Source organism: Bos grunniens, chromosome 13 (assembly GCF_055505025.1).
Source record: "Bos grunniens cultivar Pamir isolate PY7600 chromosome 13, Bosgru_T2T1.0, whole genome shotgun sequence".
Classification (NCBI taxonomy): Eukaryota; Metazoa; Chordata; class Mammalia; order Artiodactyla; family Bovidae; genus Bos; species Bos grunniens.
In genome coordinates, this window is record NC_141177.1 from 55,439,247 (window position 1) to 55,461,839 (window position 22,593).

Consider the following 22,593-nt stretch of genomic DNA (forward strand, 5'->3'; position numbering starts at 1 on the left):
CCACCCTTATGGCAGAAAGTGAAGAGGAACTCAAAAGCCTCTTGATGAAAGTGAAAGAGGAAAGTGAAAAAGTTGGCTTAAAGCTCAACATTCAGAAAACGAAGATCATGGCATCTGGTCCCATCACTTCATGGGAAATAGATGGGGAAACAGTGGAAACAGTGTCAGACTTTATTTTTGGTGGGCTCCAAAATCACTGCAAATGGTGACTGCAGCCATGAAATTAAAAGACACTTACTCCTTGGAAGGAAAGTTATGACCAACCTAGATAGCATATTCAAAAGCAGAGACATTACTTTGCCAACTAAGGTCCGTCTAGGCAAGGCTATGGTTTTTCCTGTGGTCATGTATGGATGTGAGAGTTGGACTGTGAAGAAGGCTAAGTGCTGAAGAATTGATGCTTTTGAACTGTGGTGTTGGAGAAGACTCTTGAGAGTCTCATGGACTGCAAGGAGATCCAACCAGTCCATTCTGAAGGAGATCAGCTCTGGGATTTCTTTGGAGGGAATGATGCTGAAGCTGAAACTCCAGTACTTTGGCTACCTCATGCAAAGAGCTGACTCATTGGAAAAGACTCTGATGCTGGGAGGGATTGAGGGCAGGAGGAGAAGGGGACGACAGAGGATGAGATGGCTGGATGGCATCACTGACTCGATGGACATGAGTCTGAGTGAACTCCAGGAGTTGGTGATGGACAGGGAGGCCTGGTGTGCTGCGATTCATGGGGTAGCAAAGAGTCGGATATGACTGAGGGACTGAACTGAACTGAGAAGAATTAAAGCATAAACATACAGAGACAAACAACACAATTACTGAAATTAAAAATAATCTAGAAGGAATCAATAGCAGAATATCTGAAGCAGAGGAACGAATCAGTAAGCTGGAAGATAAAATGGTGGAAATAACTTCTGAAGAGCAGAATAAAGTAAGAAGAATGAAAAGAGCTGAGGACACTCTCAGAGACCTCTGGGACCATATCAAATGCACCAACATTCGAATTATAGGGGTCCCAGAAGAAGAAGAAGAGAAAAAGAAAAAGAAAATCTCTTTTGAATAGATTATAGTTGAAAATTTCCCCAACATGAAAAGGAAATAGTCAATCAAGTTCAAGAGGCACAAAGAGTCCCATACAGGATAAACCCAAGGAGAAACACGCCAAGACACATACTAAGTGTTAGTCACTCAGTCATGCTTACTCTTTGCGGCCCCATGGAGTGCAGCCCACCAGGCTCCTGTGTCCATGAGATTTTCCAGGCAAGGATACTGGAGTGGGTTGCCATTTCCTTCTCCAGGGGATCTTCCTAACCCAGGGGTCGAACCCCAGTCTCCTATACTGCAGGCAGATTCTTTACTGACTGAGCTACAAGGGAAGCCCAGACACATAGCCTTTGTTAGTTTAATTAGACACATATTAATTAAACTAACAAAGACTAAACACAAAGAAAGACTATTAAAAGCAGCAAGGGAGAAGCAATAAGTAACATACAAGGGAAACCCCATACACTTAACAGCTGATCTTTCAGCAGAAACTCTGCAGGCCAGAAGGGAATGGCAGGATATATTTAAAGTACTGAAAGGGAAAAATACACAACCAAGATTACTGTACCCAGCAAGAATCTTATTCAAAATTGATGGAGGAAAAAAAAGTATTTCAGACAAGCAAAAGTTAAGAGAATTCAGTACCACCAAACCAGCTTTACAACAAATGATAAAGGGACTTATATAGTCAAGAAATACAAGAGAAGAAAAAAGATCTACAAAATCAACTCCAAACAATTAGAAAGTGGCAATAGGAACATATATATCACTAATTACTTTAAATGTAAATGGATTAAATGCTCCAACCAAAAGACACAGATTGGCTGAATGGATACAAAAACAAGACCCATATATATGCTGTCTACAAGAAACCCACTTCAGACCTCAAGACACATATAGACTGAAAGTGAGAGGATGGAAAAATATATTCCATGCAAATGGGAAGCAAAAGAAAGCTGGAGTAGCAATCGTCATATCAGACAAAATAGACCTTAAAATAAAGAAGATTACAAGAGATAAGGAAGGACATTACATAATGATCAAGGGATCAATCCAAGAGGAAGACATAACAATTGTAAATATCTATGCATCCAACATAGAAGCCCCTCAATACATAAGACAAACACTAACAGACATAAAAGGAGGAATTGACAGTAACACAATAATAGTAGGAGATTTTAACACCCTACCCACACCAATGGACAGATCATCAAAACAGAAAATTAATAAGGAAATGCAAGTCTTAAATGATACATTAGATGAGATGGATCTCACTTATATCTTCAGGACATTCCATCCAAATGCAGAAGAATACACCTTATTCTCAAGTGCACATGGAACATTCTCCAGGATAGACCACATCTTGGGTCACAAATCAAACCTCAGTAAATATAAGAAAACTGAAATCATATCAAGCATCTTCTGTGACCACAATGTTATGACACTAGATATCAATTACCAAAAAAAAAAAAGTATAAGAAACACAAACAATTGGAGACTAAACAACATGTTTCTAAACAATGAACAGGTTACTGAAGAAATCAAAAGGGAAATCAAAAAATGTCTAGAAACAAATGACAATGAAAACATGACAACTCAAAACCTATGGGATGCAGCAAAAGCAGTTCTAACAGGGAAGTTTATAGCAATACAATCCTACCTCAAGAAACAAGAAAAACATTGAATAGACAATCTAACTTTACATCTAAAACTGGAAAAAGAATAAAAAACCCCCAAAATTAGTAAAAGGAAAGAAATCATAAAGATCTGAGCAGAAATAAATGAAAAAGAAATGAAAGAAACAATAGTAAAGGTTAATAAAACAAAAAGCTGGTTCTTTGAGCAGATAAACAAAATTGACCAACCTTTAGCCAGACTCATCAAGAAAAAAAGAGAAGAATCAAATCAACAAAATTAGAAATGAAAAAGGAGAGGTTATATAACCAGACAATGCAGAAATACAAAGGATTATAAGAGACTATTGTGAACAACTATATGGCAATAAAATAGATAAACTGAAAGAAATGGACAGATTCTTTGAAAAGTTCAATATCCCAAGACTGAACCAGGAAGAAATAGAAATTATGAATAATCCAATTACAAGCACTGAAATTGAAGCTGTGATAAAAAAAATCTCCCCAAAAACAAAAGCCCAGGAACAGGTGGCTTCACAGGAGAATTCTATCAAACATTTAGAGAAGATCTAATGCCTATCCTTCTAAAACTTTTTCAAAAAATTGCAGAGGAAGGAACACTTCCAAACTCATTCCATGAGGCCACCATCACCCTGATACCAAAACCAAAGACATCACAAAAAAGAAAACTACAGGCCAATATCACTGATAAACATAGGCGCAAAAATTCTCAACAAAATTTTAGCAAACAGAATTCAGCAACACATAAAAAAGCTCATACACCATGATCAAGTTGGGTTTATCCCAGGGATGCAAGGTTTCTTCAATATACACAAATCAGTCAGTGTGACACACCATATAAACAAATTGAAAGATAAAAATCATATGATCATCTCAATAGATGCAGAATAAGCCTTTGACAAAATTTAGCACCATTTATGATTAAGTCTTCAAAAAATGTGCATAGAAGGAACCTACCTCAACATAGTAAAGGCCATATATGATAACCCTACAGCAAACATTATTCTCAGGTGAAAAACTGAAAGCATTCCCCCTAAGATCAGGAACAAGACAAGGGGGTCCACATTCACCACTATTATTCAACATAGTTCTGGAAGTTTTAGCTATAGCAATCACAGAATAAAAAGAGATAAAAGGAATCCAGATTGGAAAAGAAGTAAAGCTCTCACTCTTTGCAGATGACATGATACTGTACATAGAAAACCCTAAAGATAGTATCAGAAAATTACTAGAGCTAATCAGTGAATTTAGCAAAGTTGCAGGATACAAAATCAATACACAGAAATCACTTGCATTTCTGTATACGAACAATGAAAAATCAGAAAAATAAATTAAGAATTAATCCCATTCACCACTGCAACAAAAATAATTAAATATCTAGGAATAAACCTACCTAAGGGGACAGAAGAAGTGTACACAGAAAATTATAAGACACTAATGAAAGAAATCAAAGATGACATAAACAGATGGAGAGATATTCCATGTTCCTGGATAGGAGAATCAATATTGTGAAAATGACTATACTACCAAATGCAATCTACAGGTTCAATATGATCCCTATCAAATTATCAATGGCATTTTTCACAGAACTAGAACAAAAAATTTCCCAATTCATACGGAAACACAAAAGACCCCAAACAGCCAAAGCACTCTTGAAAAGAAAAATGGAGCTGGAGGAATCAACCTTCCTGACTTCAGATTATACTACAAAGCTATAGTCATCAAGACAGTAAGTTACTGTCACAAAAACAGAAATATAGACCAATGGAACAAGATAGAAAGCCCGGAAATAAACCCATATGCACATATGGGTACCTTATTTTTTACAAAGGAGGCAAGAATATACAACAGGGCAAAGACAGTCTCTTCAATAAGTAGTGCTGGGAAAACTGGACAGCTACATGTAAAATAATGAAATTAGAACACTTCCTAACACCATACACAAAGATAAACTCAAAATGGATTAAAGACCTAAATGTAAGACCAGAAACTATAAAACTCTTAGAGGAAAACACAGGCAGAACACTCGATGACATAAATCAAAGCAAGATCCTCTATGACCCAATTCCTAGAGTAATGGAAATAAAAACAAAAGTAAACAAGTGGGGCCTGATTAAACTTAGAAGCTTTTGCACAGCAAAGGAAACTGTAAGCAAGGTGAAAAGACAGCTCTCAGAATGGGAGAAAATAATAGCAAATGAAACAAATGACAAAGGATTAATTCCCAAAATATACAAGCAGCTCATACAACTCAATACCAGAAAAACAAACAACCCAATCAAAAAGTGGGAAAAAGACCTAAACAGACATTTCTCCAAAGAAGACATACAGATGGCTAACAAGCACATGAAAAGATGCTCAACATAGCTCATTATTAGAGAAATTCAAATCAAAACTACAATGAGATATCATCTCACACTGGTCAGAATGCCCCTCATCAGAAAGTCTGTAAACAACAAATGCTGGAGAGGGTGTGGAGAAAAGGGAACACTCTTGCACTGTTGGTGGGAATGTAAATCGATACAGCCAGTATGGAAGACGGTATGGAGATTCCTTAAAAAACTAGGAATAAAACCACCATATGACCCAGCAATCCCACTCCTAGGCATACACCCTGAGGAAACCAAAATTGAAAAAGACACATGTATCCCATTGTTCATTGCAGCACTATTTACAATAGCTAGAACATGGAAGCAACCTAGATGTCCATCAACAGATGAATGGATAAAGAAGTTGTGGTACATATACACAATGGAATATTCAGTTCAGTCACTCAGTCGTGTCCAACTCTTTGTGACCCCATGAATCACAGCACACCAGGCCTCCCTGTCCATCACCAACTCCCGGAGTTCACTCAGACTCACGTCCATCGAGTCAGTGATGCCATCCAGCCATCTCATCCTCTGTCGTCCTCTTCTCTTCCTGCCCCCAATCCCTCCCAGCATCAGAGTCTTTTCCAATGAGTCAACTCTTTGCATGAGGTGGCCAAAATACTGGAGTTTCAGCTTTAGCATCATTCCTTCCAAAGAAATCCCAGGGCTGATCTCCTTCAGAATGGACTGGTTGGATCTCCTTGCAGTCCAAGGGACTCTCAAGAGTCTTCTCCAACATCACAGTTCAAAAGCATCAATTCTTCGGCGCTCAGCCTTCTTCACAGTCCAACTCTCACATCCATACATGACCACAGGAAAAACCATAGCCTTGACTAGACAGACCTTTGTTGGCAAAGTAATGTCTCTGCTTTTGAATATGCTATCTAGGTTGGTCATAACTTTTCTTCCAAGGAGTAAGCATCTTTTAATTTCATGGCTGCAGTTACCATCCACAGTGATTTTGGAGCCCAGAAAAATAAAGTCTGACACTGTTTCCACTGTTTCTCCATCTATTTCCCATGAAGTGATGGGACCGGATGTCATGATCTTTGTTTTCTGAATGTTGAGCTTTAAGCCAACTTTTTCACTCTCCACTTTCACTTTCATCAAGAGGCTTTTGAGTTCCTCTTCACTTTCTGCCATAAGGGTGGTGTCATCTGCATATCTGAGGTTATTGACATTTCTCCCGGCAATCTTGATTCCAGCTTGTGTTTCTTCCAGTCCAGCGTTTCTCATGATGTACTCTGCATATAAGTTAAATAAGCAGGGTGACAATATACAGCCTTGACGTGCTCCTTTTCCTATTTGGAACCAGCCTGTTGTTCCATGTCCAGTTCTAACTGTTGCTTCCTGACCTGCATACAGATTTTCACCCATAAAAAGGAATGCCTTTGAGTCAGTTCTAATGAGGTGGATGAACCTAGAACCTATTATACAGAGTGAAGTAAGTCAGAAAGAGAAAGAGAAATACCATATTCTAACACATATATATATGGAATCTAGAAAAAATGGTACTGAAGAATTTACTTACAGGGCAACAGTGGAGAAACAGACATGGATAATAGACTTATGGACATGGAGAGAGGGAGGGAGAGGACGAGATGTATGAAAAGAGTAACATGGAAACTTACATCACCATATGTAAAATAGATAGCCCACGGGAATTTGCTGTATGGCTAAGGAAACTCAAACAGGGGCTCTGCATCAACCTAGAGGGGTAGGATGGGAAGGGAGATGGGAGGGAGTTTCAAAAGGGAGGGGATACATGTATACCTATGGCTGATTCATGTTGAGGTTTGACAGAAAACAGCAAAATTCTGTAAAGCAATTATCCTTCAATAAAAAAATAAATTAATTAAAAAAAAGAAGATATATATAACTGAATCACTTTGCTGTACAGGAGAAATTAACACTGTCACTGTAAATCAACTCTACTTCAATAAAATAATCTTTTTAAAAAAAGACTGCCCTTCAAGATTGGTGCTAGGCCTGGGATCTACCTTGCCAGCCCTCCAGGCAAACCCAGATAAGTCCTGAATCCTGGAGATTCAGGATTGGTCAGCAATTCCCAACATGCCAGAAGTGTAAGGTCTAGGGGTGTGTCACAGCAGAGAAACACTAATATATCTTAAGTCTCCTCTCCTTCCCCTCTTTTAAAAAATTTTTTAAAAAATAATTTTATCTTTGGCTGTGCTGGGTCTTCATTTATGGGCAGGCTGCTCTCCAGTTGTGTGCTTGGGCTTCTCACCGCAGTGGCTTCTTTTGCTGTGGCGCATGGGCTCTGGGGCACATGGGCTCAGTGGTTGCAGCTCCCAGTCTCTAGGGCACAGGCTCAGCTGTTGCAGTACGTGGACTTGGTAGCTCAGCAGCATGTGGGATCTTCCTGTACCAGGGACTGAACCCTTGTCTCCTGCACTGGCAGCAGCCAGCAGGGAAGCCCTCCCTCCCCTCTCAAGGTATAAGTTTTAGCATCAGAGAGACGAACATGTACCATGCTTCAACTACCTTTGTCAGGGCTTTAGTCAAACCAGTCTTCTTTCAATCATGTAGAATAGACCTGCTTTTTCTAATGTCTTTAAATCAAAAGACATTATCTTTGGAAAATGTATGGGACTCTTAGGACTATCTCCCTCTATCGAGGGGATCCTCCCCAGTCTTCCTCTGCTTTCACCACCCCACCCCTCCATCATTCACAGAAGGCTTCCTTTGCAAAAATGTACCCTTGCCAGGCTCTGGCAAATTCATCTTTTTGACCTTTGCAAGGACACATTTGCTGTAAGCACCCACACTCATTACATCTTCCTAGGCTAGTCCTTTGGTACAGAAAGAAGGTCTAGAAGTCAGCGTCTGAGTATCTTGATTTCTGGCCCAGCTTTCTATTATATAACCAGCCCTCTGCTCCCTAATCTCCAAGCTTCTCTTTTGTCATCTGGGAAAAATATTGAATGTGAGGATCAAATTAAGAATGTGTGTTAAGCTCTAAATGCTTTGCAAATCGTCAATCACAGTGCATGGGAGAAATTGTGTCCCTTTGATCAGCCTGGCTGAACTCTTGAGTCTAGGAGTTCCTAGGGATCACACTCAGGAGAGGTAATCGCATGCTTTCTGATCATATTCTTTAAGAAGCTGCCCAGAATGTCACCCCTCCTTGGGCAAGCTGAGCTTAGAAGACCATTGTAGTAAACCCTCCCTTGCTGAAAAAGCTTTTACCAGTAACAGAGTGTGAAGGAGAGATCTATATGTGGGAGCAAACAGGATACGGTTGGGGGAGACCCCTACTGAGTAATTTGATTAGAACAGCCCAGTGCCCATGCCGGGTAGATAGGAGGACAAGTGGGGTACCCAGCCAAGTTCAGGACAAATTTCTTAGGCTGGCGAACTTGACCCTACTTTGGGGAGATTGGAAAGTTCTTAGGGATAGAATTCAGTGGAAATATGTGTTTTTTGATACAGAATCTTCCCACTTAAAGGAAGAGTAAAGACAGTAGAAATTGTGGGAATTGATCCATCAGCCTGGTCCAGAGTGGCAAGCATGGACAGAAGACTCAGAACAGAAGACTTCTCACTTGTCCCAGGAACCACAGACTTGTCACAGGAACCACGGACTCTATCACTAGAGCTATTATCAATGGGAAGACCAGCTGGGGGATGGTCTGGGTTCCCTGTTCCCGCCATGTGCAGGGAGGACTAATCCAAGGAAGCAAAGCAGGAAGGGACAACCCAGGGCACAGGAGGATGATGGAGGAGGCTGAGGAATGAGCCACTGCATGCCAGCCTGAGAGAGAACATTATAGCATTCTAGAAACCAAAACGGCCCCCTCTCCGCCTCTTTATGCAAAGTCACCACTGAGCTGCTCCCAAACTGCTTCCTTCAAAGACTCGCGGTATGTAACACAGCCAATGGGAATTTGCTGTATAATTCCAGGAACTCAAACCAGGGTTCTGTAACAACCTAGAGGGGTGGGAAGGGGTGAGAGGTGGGAGGGAGGTTCAAGAGGGAAGGGACATATGTATACCTATGGCTGATTCATGCTGGTGTATGGCAGAAACCAATGCAATATTGTAAAACAATTATCCTTTAATTAAAAATAAATAAATTGAAAGCACACAAAAAATCTCACGGAACCCTGAGTGTCCACAGAAATGTTCAACAGCCCTGCCATCGGATCATGCTACTGGGAACATTAAACTCACACCTGGAGCACAGATGCACTTCTCCCCCTAAAACACACCCAGGAGGAAAGGGCACGTGCACCATTCCTTGGTTTACATAAACATCAGCAAACAAACCCTGGGCTGAATCAGAGCAAGGCAAAACCAAGGTAGCCCAGCTGTATGATTCACCTGCTTGTCAAAGTTTAAGATGCCATGGACCAGCTTTCACAGCCTGTTGGTAACTACAAGATCATTGTCATGGCCTTGATTCCCTACAGGGACTCCATGTTGTACAAGCCATAAAATTAAGCCTTGAAATTATAATCTAACCCACAGACTAGAGAAGCACAAAGACCAGAAAAGCTACAGAGCTGTTCTTAGAACACTAGGTAAACAAATAGCTTTCAACATACAGACCCTAACTGCTTGGAACATGTCCCCAGCTCCTTGAATTTCTGATCCCTGGGTAACATCACCTTCCGCCTTTTAGCTCTCCCAGCTCTTCCACCAGCTTTATGACTGAATTCCCCGTATTAAATCCCTCTCTGTTTGAAATACCTAAAGTGATTTACGGTTTTAATGAATAAACTGATGAATCTTTCTTCATTTTTTTTTCCCCCTTTTGGACATTTGTGTACAGGCAGATCTCATTTTATTGTGCTTCACAGACACGTCATTTTTTTTTTTTTACAAATTGAAGATCTGTGGCAACTCTGTATCGAGGAAGTCTATTAGTGCCATTGTCCCAATAGCATTTGCTCCTCTTGTGTCTCTGAGTCACCTTTTGGTAATTCTCACAACATTTCAAAATTTTCTCATCATGATTATATTTGTTGGTGATCCGTGATCTCTCATGTTACTACTACAACTTGTGGAAGGCTGAGATGATGGTTAATAATTTTTGGCAAGAAAACATTTTTTCATTAAAGTATATATATGTTTTTAGACAATGCTTTGCACACTTAATAGACTATAGTGTGGTGTAAACATAACTTTTACATGCCCTGGGAAACCAGAAAAGGTATGCAACTCGATTTATTACAATATTCACTTTATTGCAGTAATTTGGAACCAAATTTGCAGTAGCTCCAAAGTATACCTGTAAATATCCAAGTTTTTGTGTTTGGGTGCTGCCCTTTGTCCTCATGTGGATGAATTCTTTGACACGATCTTTTCGTTTTTAATTTTTTTCAGTTGTCAATGTTTATGCTCACCGCCCTCTCAACATTGGCAAAGTTTGCCACTTGTCCTTAATTGGGCTTCTCTGCTTTTAGACCACTGTTACATTAAACTTAGGGCTTCCTTGGTGGTCAAGTGGACCACTTCCACAGTGGTCAAGAATCCACCTGTACTGCAGATCATCAGTCCCTGGGTCAAGAAGATCCCCTGCAGAAGGAAATGGCCACCCACTCCAGTATTCTTGCCTGGAAAATCCCATGGACAAAGAAGCCTGGTGGGCTACAGTCCATGGGGGTCGCAAAGAGTCAAACATGACTGAGCAACTGGTCAGGCACACACACACACACACATACATGTATACTAAACTGCAGAACAAACTTAAAGCACTGGGCAGACCCAATCCCTTCCTCTGGGGACACTCAGGGCTCCATGGAATCTTTTATTCCACTGGGTCATTAATAAGAAAGGTCTGCCACAGCAGGACCCTGCCTCTGTTGATGGGAGCTATGCATAACTAATGAAGAGGAAAACTGGAAGTCCAACTGCCCGATCAGTCTCAACATCTTTCTAACAATCTCTACATGTCCCAACCTTCATTTCCTGGATACCTTCCTTCCTTCCAAAATGAGTACTCCAAATCCACTTCAGCCCACTAACATTTTTTAAGGTTTTTAAAAATACCTTTCCATTTATTCATGTATTTTCTTTTTGGCCATGTGGCACGCAGGATCCCACTTCCCTGACTAGGGATCCAACCCGTGCTCCCTGCAGCAGAAGCATGGAGTGTTAACCACTGGACTTCCAGGGAAGTCCCCACTAACATTCTCAAGTCTATACTTTCTCTTCCTTTCCTCCCTATCTTATGACACTTGGTTTCACAGACAGACGTTAGGCCCAACTTCTCAGTCCCCTGGACACTTTAAATACAACTTGCCTTGGTCTCTGGCTGTGGATCCTAAGACGTCAGAGATATCCAATAACCTGGGAGATTGAAAAGTAGGTACTGTAATGGACTTCCCTGGTGGTCCAGTGGTTAAGACTCTGTGCTCCCAATGCAGGTGGCTCGGGTTGGATCTCTGGTCAAGGTACTAGATCTCACGAAAATCAAAGATTCCATGTAACACAATCAAGACCTGGCACAGCCAAATAAATAAATGTTTATTTAAAAAGAGTAGGTACTGTAAACACCCCAGAGATAGGTACTAGGTCTCTGTTTCAAATATGAAGTCATGCTGCTTCCATGACCTAGGAAGGGTTCATTACAAAATTTATTAACATCACAGAGACCATAAGAGGCAAAGCCAGGATCTGAACCCAGGTCTTTCTGCTGCCACAGCTCCAGCTGGGTCTACCATTCAGAAGCAAAGCTTCTAATAGTGACAAGGGAGTTCAGAAAGCCTAGCCAGGGGCAGAGATGCCAGCCACCTGCAGTGAGCCAAGAAAAAATAAACAAAGTACTGGATTTTCAATTCTATCCCTACTCTGTCAACACAAGGTACCTCTTGGGTGAACATTCCCTTCAGGTGTTTCCCAGCAACTCTAGAAGCATTATCATAACAACCTCCAGTTCAGAAGAGTCTTTCAGAGTTCATTTCTCCTGAATCGCACAGGAACATGAAGTATAGTTACAGGAACAAGGACAGAGGTGTGGCAGGGAAGGGAACGTGAAGAGAGGCGGGAAGTATTAAGGAGATGACCGGTCTCGCCTTCATACACTTATTTCACTTGCTACAATAAACATGTATTAATGTGGAAAGCATCAAATAATAAAAGTTGGCTTGTGGCAAAGACAATACTATATGTTCATCAAATCAGTTTTATTATCTTCTTTCTGCATAGATATTTCTAAGTAGAAACAGCTCTTCAGTGTTTTTGCTAACTGGATTTTTTTCAGGTTCTAAGCTTGTAAAACGATATCTTTCTAAGTATAGTTCCTTTCCCTTCTTCTGCCTCTGAATCACCTTCCCATTCTCATTTTGTTGTAGTGGGTTTGTTACAAAGGGGAATAAATTAGAGAGGAAATAGTACACGTACTTTACATTCTCATTTAAACAAGACCTAAAAAGGGGGGGAAATCTTATTAACACCTTTATTCTCCCCTCAGGGACCATTCTGAATTTTACTATCCTAATATTTACACTGCTACAGTAAAACCTTGGATAAACCAACAGGGATGGAGTTGTTTTAGAGAGACATGTGCTTCACAGAACTGGAATTTACACATTTGGGCAATAAAATGCTGTTGACTTTTAAATGTTCTGAGGAAAATATTTATGAGCATATTGAATGAAGGATGGTGACACAGCCTATTTTTTTTAGGTGGTTCAGGACTCACCCAAGTTCCCTAAACATACCACGCTCCCAGGAGGGGCTGGCACATTGCTGTGACCTCTGCTTAGAACAGTCCTCCCCTGCCTTTGGCTGTTTAAATCCTCTGCATCCTTAGGGTGTCAGCTCCAAGACCATTTTCCTCAGGTACACTATATCAATTTTTACTAAAATGCATGAGCTGTTCACTTAAAATGGGTGAATTTTGTCGTATGTAAATTGTACCTCAACAAAGCCATGAAGAACAAAACACACTGCCCAGGAAGTGAAGCACACCAACCCTCCCCTCTTAAATACAGCAGCTTTACAGTACGGAAATGGGGAGGGAAAGAGTCACATTGGAGAAACCTGATGAAAACTCTATCAGCCAGGACTTCCTCGTGGTCTAAGACTCCCCCCTCCAAGGCAGGGGATCCGGGTTCGAACCCTGGTCAGGGAACTATTCTTAGGGAACCGTGGTCAGGGAACTATTCACACATGTGGCAACTAAGAGTTCACATGCCTCAACTAAGACCCAGCACAACCAAATAAACAATAAGTATTTAAAAAATTAGCCCTATCACCATATACAATTATGCTTGTGTGATTTGTTCGCTATATCTTTGGCACAAGGTAAGGACCTGGTTCTTGATACGCATTTAGTAATAAACATAGAGCAAGTACAGTGTCGGAGAATGTAAGCTCCATGACAACAGAATTGTGTCTGTCCTGTTGTCTGCCGTATCCTCATCACCTAGAGGTGTCTGGAACATGGAGACGGTCAACAAAGACTCCTCCCCAAGTTGAGCCAAGGAATTCTTTCCCCAATGGTTTGTTTGAATTTGGGATAAAGACATTTTAGCTCAATCTGCCAGGTTTCTTCAATAAAAGTCTATGGAGATATTGATGGAAATAATGTTTCTCACCAGGTAAATAAAGAGGCACAGGGGTCTTGGCCGTAATGAGAGAAGAAAGAAGCCAACACTCAGAGTGAAGGAGGGAAAAGAGACGGAGCAAGAGGCCACCGGGATTCCCCCCAGGGATGTCCTGTCTGGTTCCCAGGCAATTGGGATCCTCTGTGTCCTGGCTGCTATTCGAAGTCCAGTGAACTTGACCATGAGATCTTGTTGCTTGATTCAACTTCACCAAAACTTTATCTGTGTCATGTTTGACTTGTCTTTGTTTCTGTTATGAAAGATGTTGAATCAAATTAATGTGGGAAATACCAAAAGAAAGAAAAGAGACAAAAGAGCAGAAATGGGGATCAGAAAGGGAAAGTAGAGGTTATAAAAAGGAAAGAAGAGGAAGAACTGGAGAGAAATGAAAATGGCCTGATGAGTACACAGAAACAAGCATGAGTTTCAAAGTGTTTTGTGAATTTATAAGAGCTGAAATTATAAAATATGCAAACAGCTCATACAATTCAATAACAAAAAACCCAAAAAGCCCAATCAAATAATGGGTAGAAGACCTAATCATTTCTCCAAAGACGAATGGCCAATAGGCACATGGAAAAGATGCTCATCATTGATAATTACTGCTGCTGCTGCTGCTAAGTCATGTCAGTCGTGTCAGACTCTGTGCGACCCCATAGACGGCAGCCCACCAGGCTCCTCTGTCCTTGGAATTCTCCAGGCAAGAATACTGGAGTGGGTTGCCATTTCCTTCTCCTTGCTAATCACTGCTGCTTCTAAGTCGCTTTAGTCATGATCGACTCTGTGCGACCCCATAGATGGCAGCCCACCAGACTTTCCTGTCCTTGGGATTCTCCAGGCAAGAACACTGGAGTGGGTTGCCATTTCCTTCTCCAATGCATGAAAGTGAATGCTAATCACTAAATAAATGCAAATTAAAACTACAGCGATATACTACCTCATACCAGTCAGAATGACCATCATTAAAAATAATGAATGCTGGAGAGGATGTGTAGAAAAGGGAACCGTCCTACACTGGTACAGGAGGTGAAGTGAAAGTGTCAGTCACTCAGCTGTGTCGATTCTTTGTCACCCCATGGACTGTAGCTCACCAGGCTCCTCTGTTCATGCAATTCTCCAGGCAAGAATACTGGAGTGGGTTGCCATGCCTGTCTCCAGGGGATCTTTCCAAGCCAGTGATTGAACCCGAGTCTCTTATGTCTCCTGCATTGGCAGGTGGGTTCTTTACCTGGGGAGCCCAAAGATACACTAAGCACTTACCATATGCCAGGTTCCACTCCAGGTGTCAGGAATACAGCACTCAACCAAAATGATGGACATGACCACTCTAAAAAGCTTGCATCCTGGTGGGGGCTGGAGGGGAGGGACAGAAGAAAGTAAGCAAACACATAATTAAACAAGAGAGAAATCAGAGACTGGTGAGCATTCAGATAGCAATCTAAATAGAGTGTGACTGAGAGACAACTTTATATTGGTTGATCAGTGAAAGTGAAAGGCATTCAGTTGTGTCCAACACTTTGCAATCCCATGGACTATACAGTCCACGGAAATCTCCAGATCAGAATACTGGATCGGGTAGCAGTTCCCTTCTCCAGGGGATCTTACCAACCCAGGGATCAAACCCAGGTCTCCCGCCTGGCAAGCGGCTTCTTTGCTCTTCGAAGGACAAGGAGATGCAACCAGTGAAAGCGGCAGAGGGCGTGCGGGGGCAATGATCCAGCCGGGGGAGGAACCAGGGCTCTAGGGCTCCAGGGAAGGTTCTGAAGCACAGGAAGCAGGTGGCCCTGGGGGCACTTTTGGTAACGTCCAGGGACATTCTGTCCTCAAAAGTGGTGGCTGGGGGTGGTGCCACCGGCATCTAAGGGTTAGAGGTCAGGGATACTGCTGACCTACCATGCCAGGGACAAACCCACAGGCAAAGGGTTATCTAAAATGTCAGTGGTGCCGGGTGGAAAAACTCTGTCCTGAGACCATTCCAGCCTTGGCATCTTCAAAGTGTAGAAAACAGGAAGCCATGCCTGGAAAAGCAAAGAAGAGCGCACAGGGCTTTGAAATCACCCTCTTTGTACGCCTTGGTGAGAAGCTGACATCTCATTCTAAATGTGGCAAGGAGCCCACAAATGTTTTAAAACTGGGCAGTAAACATGGACTCATTTATTTTTGGAGACAATCACATCGGCTTGTGTGTGGAATGTAGGGGGAGAGGCAAGTGTGAGTGAAAGAAACCAGGCGGGTGGCTTTTAACAGTCGAGAGAAGTGATGGTAGCTTGGATGCTCATCCTGGCAGGAGAGACAGGGAAGTAAAGAGCTGAGATGGATTTCAGAGGTCAGACTCATAAGTCTTGATGATAAAGTGAACTTAGAGGGTGAGGAAAAAAGGAATCCCAGATTCACTGAAGGATTCACGGCCAGCTTCATGGGGGTGTGATCAGTGCCAAGAGATGTCCCCACCCCAAGCTGGTGGGGACCTCAGTGGAGGCTCAGGGCCACCCTGGATCCAGGTACTGGGCAGGTCCCAGCACAGAGGCTTCAATGCCCCCAGGATGGCCAGTACACTGGGGACGGGGGCACAGCCCTGGAAGGAGGCGGAATTCACCACCCTGTTCCTGCCCATCTTCATGTAGCACCAGGTCTGGCAAATTCTATAGCTGGTCCTGCTTAAAAGCTATTTGGGGCAACCAGATGCTCAGTTAGTGTCATTTACCAAAACAGAAAAGAGCAGGGTGGGGTAAGAGGTGCAGTTTGGGACATATTTAACCTCAAGATGCCCGTGAGAAATCACACTGACAAGACCAAGTAGGCAATTGTGTACATCTACCTACAGCTCCCTACCTCCCTCCATGCTGGGCTTCCCTGGTGCCTCAGCTGGTAAAAATCCACCTGCAATGCGGGAGACTGCGTTCAGTCCCTGGGTTGGGAAGATCCCCTGGAGAAGGGAACATCTACCCACTCCAGTATTCTGGCCTGGAGATCTCCAGGGACTGTATAGTCCATGAGGTCACAAAGAATCGGACACAACTGAGCGACTTTCACTTTCACTTCACCTACAGCTCAGGAAAGGTATGAAGTTGTATAGAATTCATCTGCTGGTAGATAGTATTTAAAGCCATGAGAATGATGGTGCAGCTGTTATGAAAAACAGTAGGATGATTCCTAACACCATTAAACACAGAATTACTAGAGAATCCAGCAATTTCACTTCTGGGCAAAAGAAGAGAAAGCAGGGACTTGGGCCCATATTTGTACACTTGTGTTCACAGCAGCATTATTCGCTGTAGCTGAAATGTGGAAACAACTCAAATGCTCAAATGCCCATTTACAGATGAAGGAATAAACAGAATGTCGTGTAGACAATGTGATATTGCATGCGTGTGTGCTCTATTGTGTCCAACTCTGTGATCCCATGGACTGCAGCCCACCAGGTTCCTCTGTCAATGGGATTCTCCTGGCAAGAATACTGGAGTGGGTGACCATTTCCTCCTCCAGGGGATCGTCCCAATCCAGGGATTGAATCCATGTCTCCCACGTCTCCTGTACTGTAGGTGGATTCTTTACCGCTGAGCCACCAGGGAAGCCCCACAAATGTGATATTACTCAGTTTTAAAAGAGAAGGAAATTCTGACACGTGTTACAACACGAATGAACTTTGAGGCCATTAGGCTCAGTGAAAGAAGTCAGTCACAAAAAGACAATCCTGCAGGATTCCACTTATATGAGGAACCTGGGAGAGTCAAATTCATAAAACGGTGGTTACCACGGGCTGGGAGCAGAGCGGGATGGGGAGTCGTTACTTAATGAGTGTAGAGCCCCAGTTCTGCAAGATGAAGACGTTCTGGAGGTGGATGGTGGTGATGGCCACAAATGTGAATGCACTTAGTGCCACTGAGCTGAGCACCTAGAAACGACTAAAATGGTAAATTTTGTGTTATCCATATTTTACAATTTAACAAAGAACATATCCATTATTATTCAATGCTTCCTCTATCCTCAGCACTGTTCTAAATGCTTTCCACATTTAAAACTCATATAACCCAGACTTCCCTGGTGGTCCAGTGGTTAAGAATCTGCCTGCCAAGGCAGGGGACACGGGTTCAAGCCCCAGTCAGGGAAGATCCCTCATGCCTCGAAGCAACTAAACCCGAGTGCCACAGCTACTGAAGCCCACACTCTAGAGCCCTTGAGTCACAACTACTGAAGCCTGTGAGCCTAGAACCCATGCTCTGTAACAAGAGAAGCCACTGCAACGAGAAGCCTGTCCACTGCTACCAGAGAGTAGCCCCCGTTCTTCATAGCTAGAGAAAATCTGCACGCGACAATGAAGACTCAGTGCAGCCAAAAATAAACAAATAAATAATTTAAATATTAAAAACCCCCTCATACAACCCCTCATTACAGTCTCTAAGGTAGGTCTGACGTTATCAAGCCATTTTACAAACAAGGAAACTAGTGACCAGAGATGTTAAGGAACAGGCCTAAGCTCACCCAGCTTCTAACTGGATAGGGTAGAATTTAACTCAGGTGGTCTGGTTCCAGAGCCCAGGCTTTTATTTTTTTAACATACTATACTACCTGCCAATAGAGATTATGTAATATGCTATAAGAATACACATTTCACAATAAAACACTGATTTTTAAAGTTAAAGGCTGAATTTACAGCCCACAAGCAGCTAGGTCCTGGCTTTTCATCATATTCCAACATCACTTCCCAGCATAGAGCCTGGCATTACAGATGCAATGAGAAATCATCCAGAGGTGATCACTGTACCATGTCTGAGAAAACCACTCTATGACCAGAGACACTTTTAGAAGATATATACCAGAGGGTCTCCTCTGAGTGCGAAAAGGCCAGGATCCCCCACGGCCCCTTTCCTGGTCCTTAGGAGGATTCAGCCTGGACTCAGCCACCTGGGGACGGGAGGCCAGGAGGGCAGGGCCCCAGTCCCAGGACAGGTAGGCCCAGGGGAGAGAGGTGCAGATCTTTGGCGTCAGAGAGAGGTAGTTCCTGGGCTATTTTTAAGTTGCTTTGCTGTGTTGTCAGTTAAACCTCTCAAGCAGAAACAACACCAAGGCCACAGAAACTCCAGGCCTGCTCTGGGAAAAATATGGTGGTTGGACCATGATATACAAAAGTTCTCATTTATGAAGCAAAGTTGGAGCTGACTGGCAGATGGTAGGTAAAAACCACTCATGTAGATTCACTCTACAGGTCAGAATTCCCTTGCTCAGAAACATATCCCAGGGACCTCCCTGGTGATCCAGTGGCTAAGACTCTGCACTCCCAATACAGGGGGCCAGGGTTCTATCCCTGGTCAAGGAACTGGATCCCATACGCCAAAACTAAGAGCTCGCCTGCCGCAACCAAGACCCGACACAGCCAAAAAAATAAAAATAAATAAATATTTAAAAAGAAAGAAACAAATACATCCCAGACTGTCAGGAACCCACGGCCAGTGTCAGCTCTGGGTGAGCCTGAGTCACTGAAGTAGATAGAATGCAGGAAAGGGCCAGGTGACAAGGATGCAAAATGTCCTCTTGGCTCAAGTCTTAGGCGATTGGAAAAGGGTGAGCAGGCTTAGATTGATCTCAAGGTCAGACTCTCCATATCCGAATGGCTCTTTCAGACACAGGGAGGCCTAGGCCCCAGAGCAGTGAGCAGGCAGCCCCCCTCCGGCAGAATTTAAGGTGACCCATAGCCACTGCCTTTGAGTATACTCACCTCTCAGCCCCATTCATGTGGTGGGAAGGACCCTGACCTCCACTATAGGAGCTGGGTCGGACGTTCTGGGTGGGCAAGACCAGCTCTCATGACCAAGGAGGTTGAACGCCAGGGAAAATGTTTCATCTAACTTATCAGAAATAGCTAAATTTATAGGAAGGGAGGCAGAGAAACTAGACTGTTCCATCATCTTCACTTCCATTCTTACCACTTTTCAAAGAAATTTCAAAAACATTTATAATAGTAAATCTCAGCACTCATTAGCTATTTTTTTTTCATTTAGTTTTGAAAATTTTAGCTGCGCTGGGTCTTCACTGTGGTGCTCAGGCTTTCTCTAGTTACGGCTCACGGGTTTTGTTGCTCTACGGCATGTGGGATCTAGATCAAACCTGCGTGCCCTGCATTGGAAGGCAGATTCTTAACCACTGGGCCACCAGGGAAGTCCTTCACCAGCTATGGTTTTCTCCTAAATTTTAATACTTCAGTTCTCTGATTCTTCCTCAAAGCAAGGCAAATACCAAAAGAACAAACCAACATGTTAACATCATCCCTAGGAAATGACAACCCAATAAGCAAGAGAACACAGCCTCCCCGGGTTACTGAATTCACATCCAGAATTCCACCAAGCAGAAGAAACAAGTGGTAATATTTGGTGCATCCTTCAATGTTTTCTTAACCCCTCTTTTCCTACCTAGCAGTACATTATGTTGCTGAGAATGCAGTTCACATTGAAAGCAGTCTTGCTTTTTTCTTTTACACTTGATCAGACTCATTTCCTAACATTGTTAAAAATTGTTCATCGAAGTGCTGAACAGCGGCATAATACTACAAGGAGTTTCATGCAGTCATGTATCTAACCATTTCCAATTGTAGGAAGCAACACTGAGGTCGTTTCCAGTCTTTCACAATTACAAATGACGCTGACAAACATCTCTGGTTTATGTCCTAGCCTGCGTTTCCGAGCATTTCTTTAGGGGAGATTCTATTAGCGAGATGACTGTCTAATGTATGTATACCAGTTCTGAAGGCTTTGGAAACACGAGAAAAGAGCTGTTTTTTCAGATTCTGTGACTTCATGGGTCAGGCCCTCCCCCGACACTAATCCAGCATTTAGCCCTATGTTCTTACCAAGGTATCTTCGCCTCCCCCCACCACCCTTCCACCCAAGCACAATTACTACCTCCGATAATTACAGGCTGCTGTGATAGGTATGAGGAATAAAAAGGCACCAGAGCTGCTACTGGGTGAAAAAGGTGAGGAGGGGTGTAGAAATGCTTGCGTTTACGAAGCGCTTTTCCTCCAAAGAGCTCAAAGGTTTTCTGAGACATGGTCTCATTAATCTCCACAGGTCTGTTATTTTTCCTTCTGATACAGGTCCAAACATAAACCTTATTTGTTGGCTTGTATTTATCCACTCACTGTGTGCCAGCTTTCATGATGTTCCTAAAGTAGCTTTTATATTTGGGACTTCTGGTTCACACGGATGATAAAAAAGCCCCATTGCTCACCCTAAGAGGAAGGACAATTTGTCTCATTTTAAGAACAGCGGACTTCCCTCGTGGTTCACCGGTGAAGAATCCACCCGCCAAAGCAGGGGACACAGGTTCCATCCCTGGGCCAGGAAGATCCCACGTGCCTCGGGGCAACTAAGCCCGTGCGCCATAACTCCTGAGCCTGAGCTCTAGAAACTGTGCTCCCCAAAAAGAAAGGCCACCGCAAGGAGAAGCCAGTGCACCACAACTAAAGAGCAGCCCGCTCACAACAACGAAGACCCCGCGTAGCCAAAAATTAATAAATAAGTACATTTACATAAAAAAAAAGAAAGAATGAACAGAGACACTAAGTAACCCAGCACAGAGTGAAAGCCTAAAAGGGGGCCTGAGGGCAGAAGCCCTACATGACTGCTGTATATGAGGCAGGCTGCTTTCTTGCCAAGTCGCTAGCTTATACCTTTTTGCATGAATACAGTCACAATTTCTGACTTTGCAGATATCCTGGAACGAATTGTGCTAGATGGAATAGTGGCTTAGCCAAGATGTTCACCTCCTAGTCGCAGAACCTGTGAATACATTACATGGCAAAATCAGATGTGATTCAATTAAGGATCTTGAGAAAGTAAGACTATTTGGATGGCATCACTGACTCAATGGACATGAATTTGAGCAAGCTCCAGGAGATGGTGGAGGACAGGGAAGCCTGGCGTGCTGCAGTCCATGGGGTTGCAGAGTCGGACATGACTGAGTGACTGAACAAATTCTGGATAATGGGTGTAATCACAAGCATCCTTATAAGAGGGAGGCAAAACTTTCATGCATCAAAGGACACTACTGGATTGACATACATACACTACTACATAAGGAATGGGCTTCCCTGGTAGCTCAGACAGTAAAGAATATGCCTGCAATACAGGAGACCTGGGTTTGATCCCTGGGCCGGGAAGGCCCCCTGGAGAAAAGAATGGCTATCCACTCCAGTATTCCTGCTGGAGAATTCCATGGACAGCGGGGCCTGGTAGGCTACAGTCCACGGGGTCTCAAAGAATCAGACACAACTAAGCAACTTTCACTTCACTTCACTTCACTTCATATAAAGAATAAAGAATACATAGCACAGGCAATTCTACTCAGTGCTCTGTGGTGACCTAAATGTGAAGGAAAGCCAAAAAAGAGGGGATATATGTATAGGAATGACTGATTCACTTTGCTGTACAGCAGAAACTAACACAACATTGTAAAGCAGCTATACTCCAATGAAAACAAAAAGGACACTACTAAGAGCAAAAAGACAAGCCAAGAATGGAAGAATATATCAGCAAATTGTATGTCTGATAAGGGATTAATATCCAGAATGTGTAAAGAACTGCTACACCTCAACAACAAAAAGACAAACAACCCAATTAAAAACGGACTTAAACAGACATTTCTTCAAAGAAGATAAACAAATGGCCAACAAGCACATGAAAGATGTTCTCTATCGTTAGTCATTAAAGAAATCAAATCCACAACAAGAAACTACCTCACATGCACTGAGATGACTATAATCATAAAGATAGACAATAACAAATGTTGGTGAGGATGTGGAAAAATTGGAACCCACACACACTGCTGGTGGGAATGTAAAATGGTCCAGCTACCGTGGAAAATCAGTTCGGCAGCTCCTGAAAAAACTAAATGTTGCATTTTCCTATCATCCCACAATTCCATGCTCTTGGGTTTGAAATAAAATCAAAGAAAGAA

At 42.7% G+C, this 22,593-nt stretch overlaps 1 long non-coding RNA gene across 4 annotated transcripts in view; it reads right to left on the bottom strand.

Annotated features, from left to right (window-relative positions):
• LOC147361026 (uncharacterized) overlaps positions 1-22,593 on the bottom strand; it is a 90,645-nt gene that overhangs the window by 17,239 nt on the left and 50,813 nt on the right. For 3 of the 4 annotated variants that reach the window (XR_015139645.1, XR_015139643.1, XR_015139644.1), the window contains exon 4: positions 14,902-14,994. This is a non-coding gene — a long non-coding RNA (uncharacterized LOC147361026). Of the gene's footprint in view, positions 1-12,195; positions 13,892-14,901; positions 14,995-22,593 lie in introns of those variants that run through there. The other variant, XR_015139647.1, reaches the window with a different exon arrangement.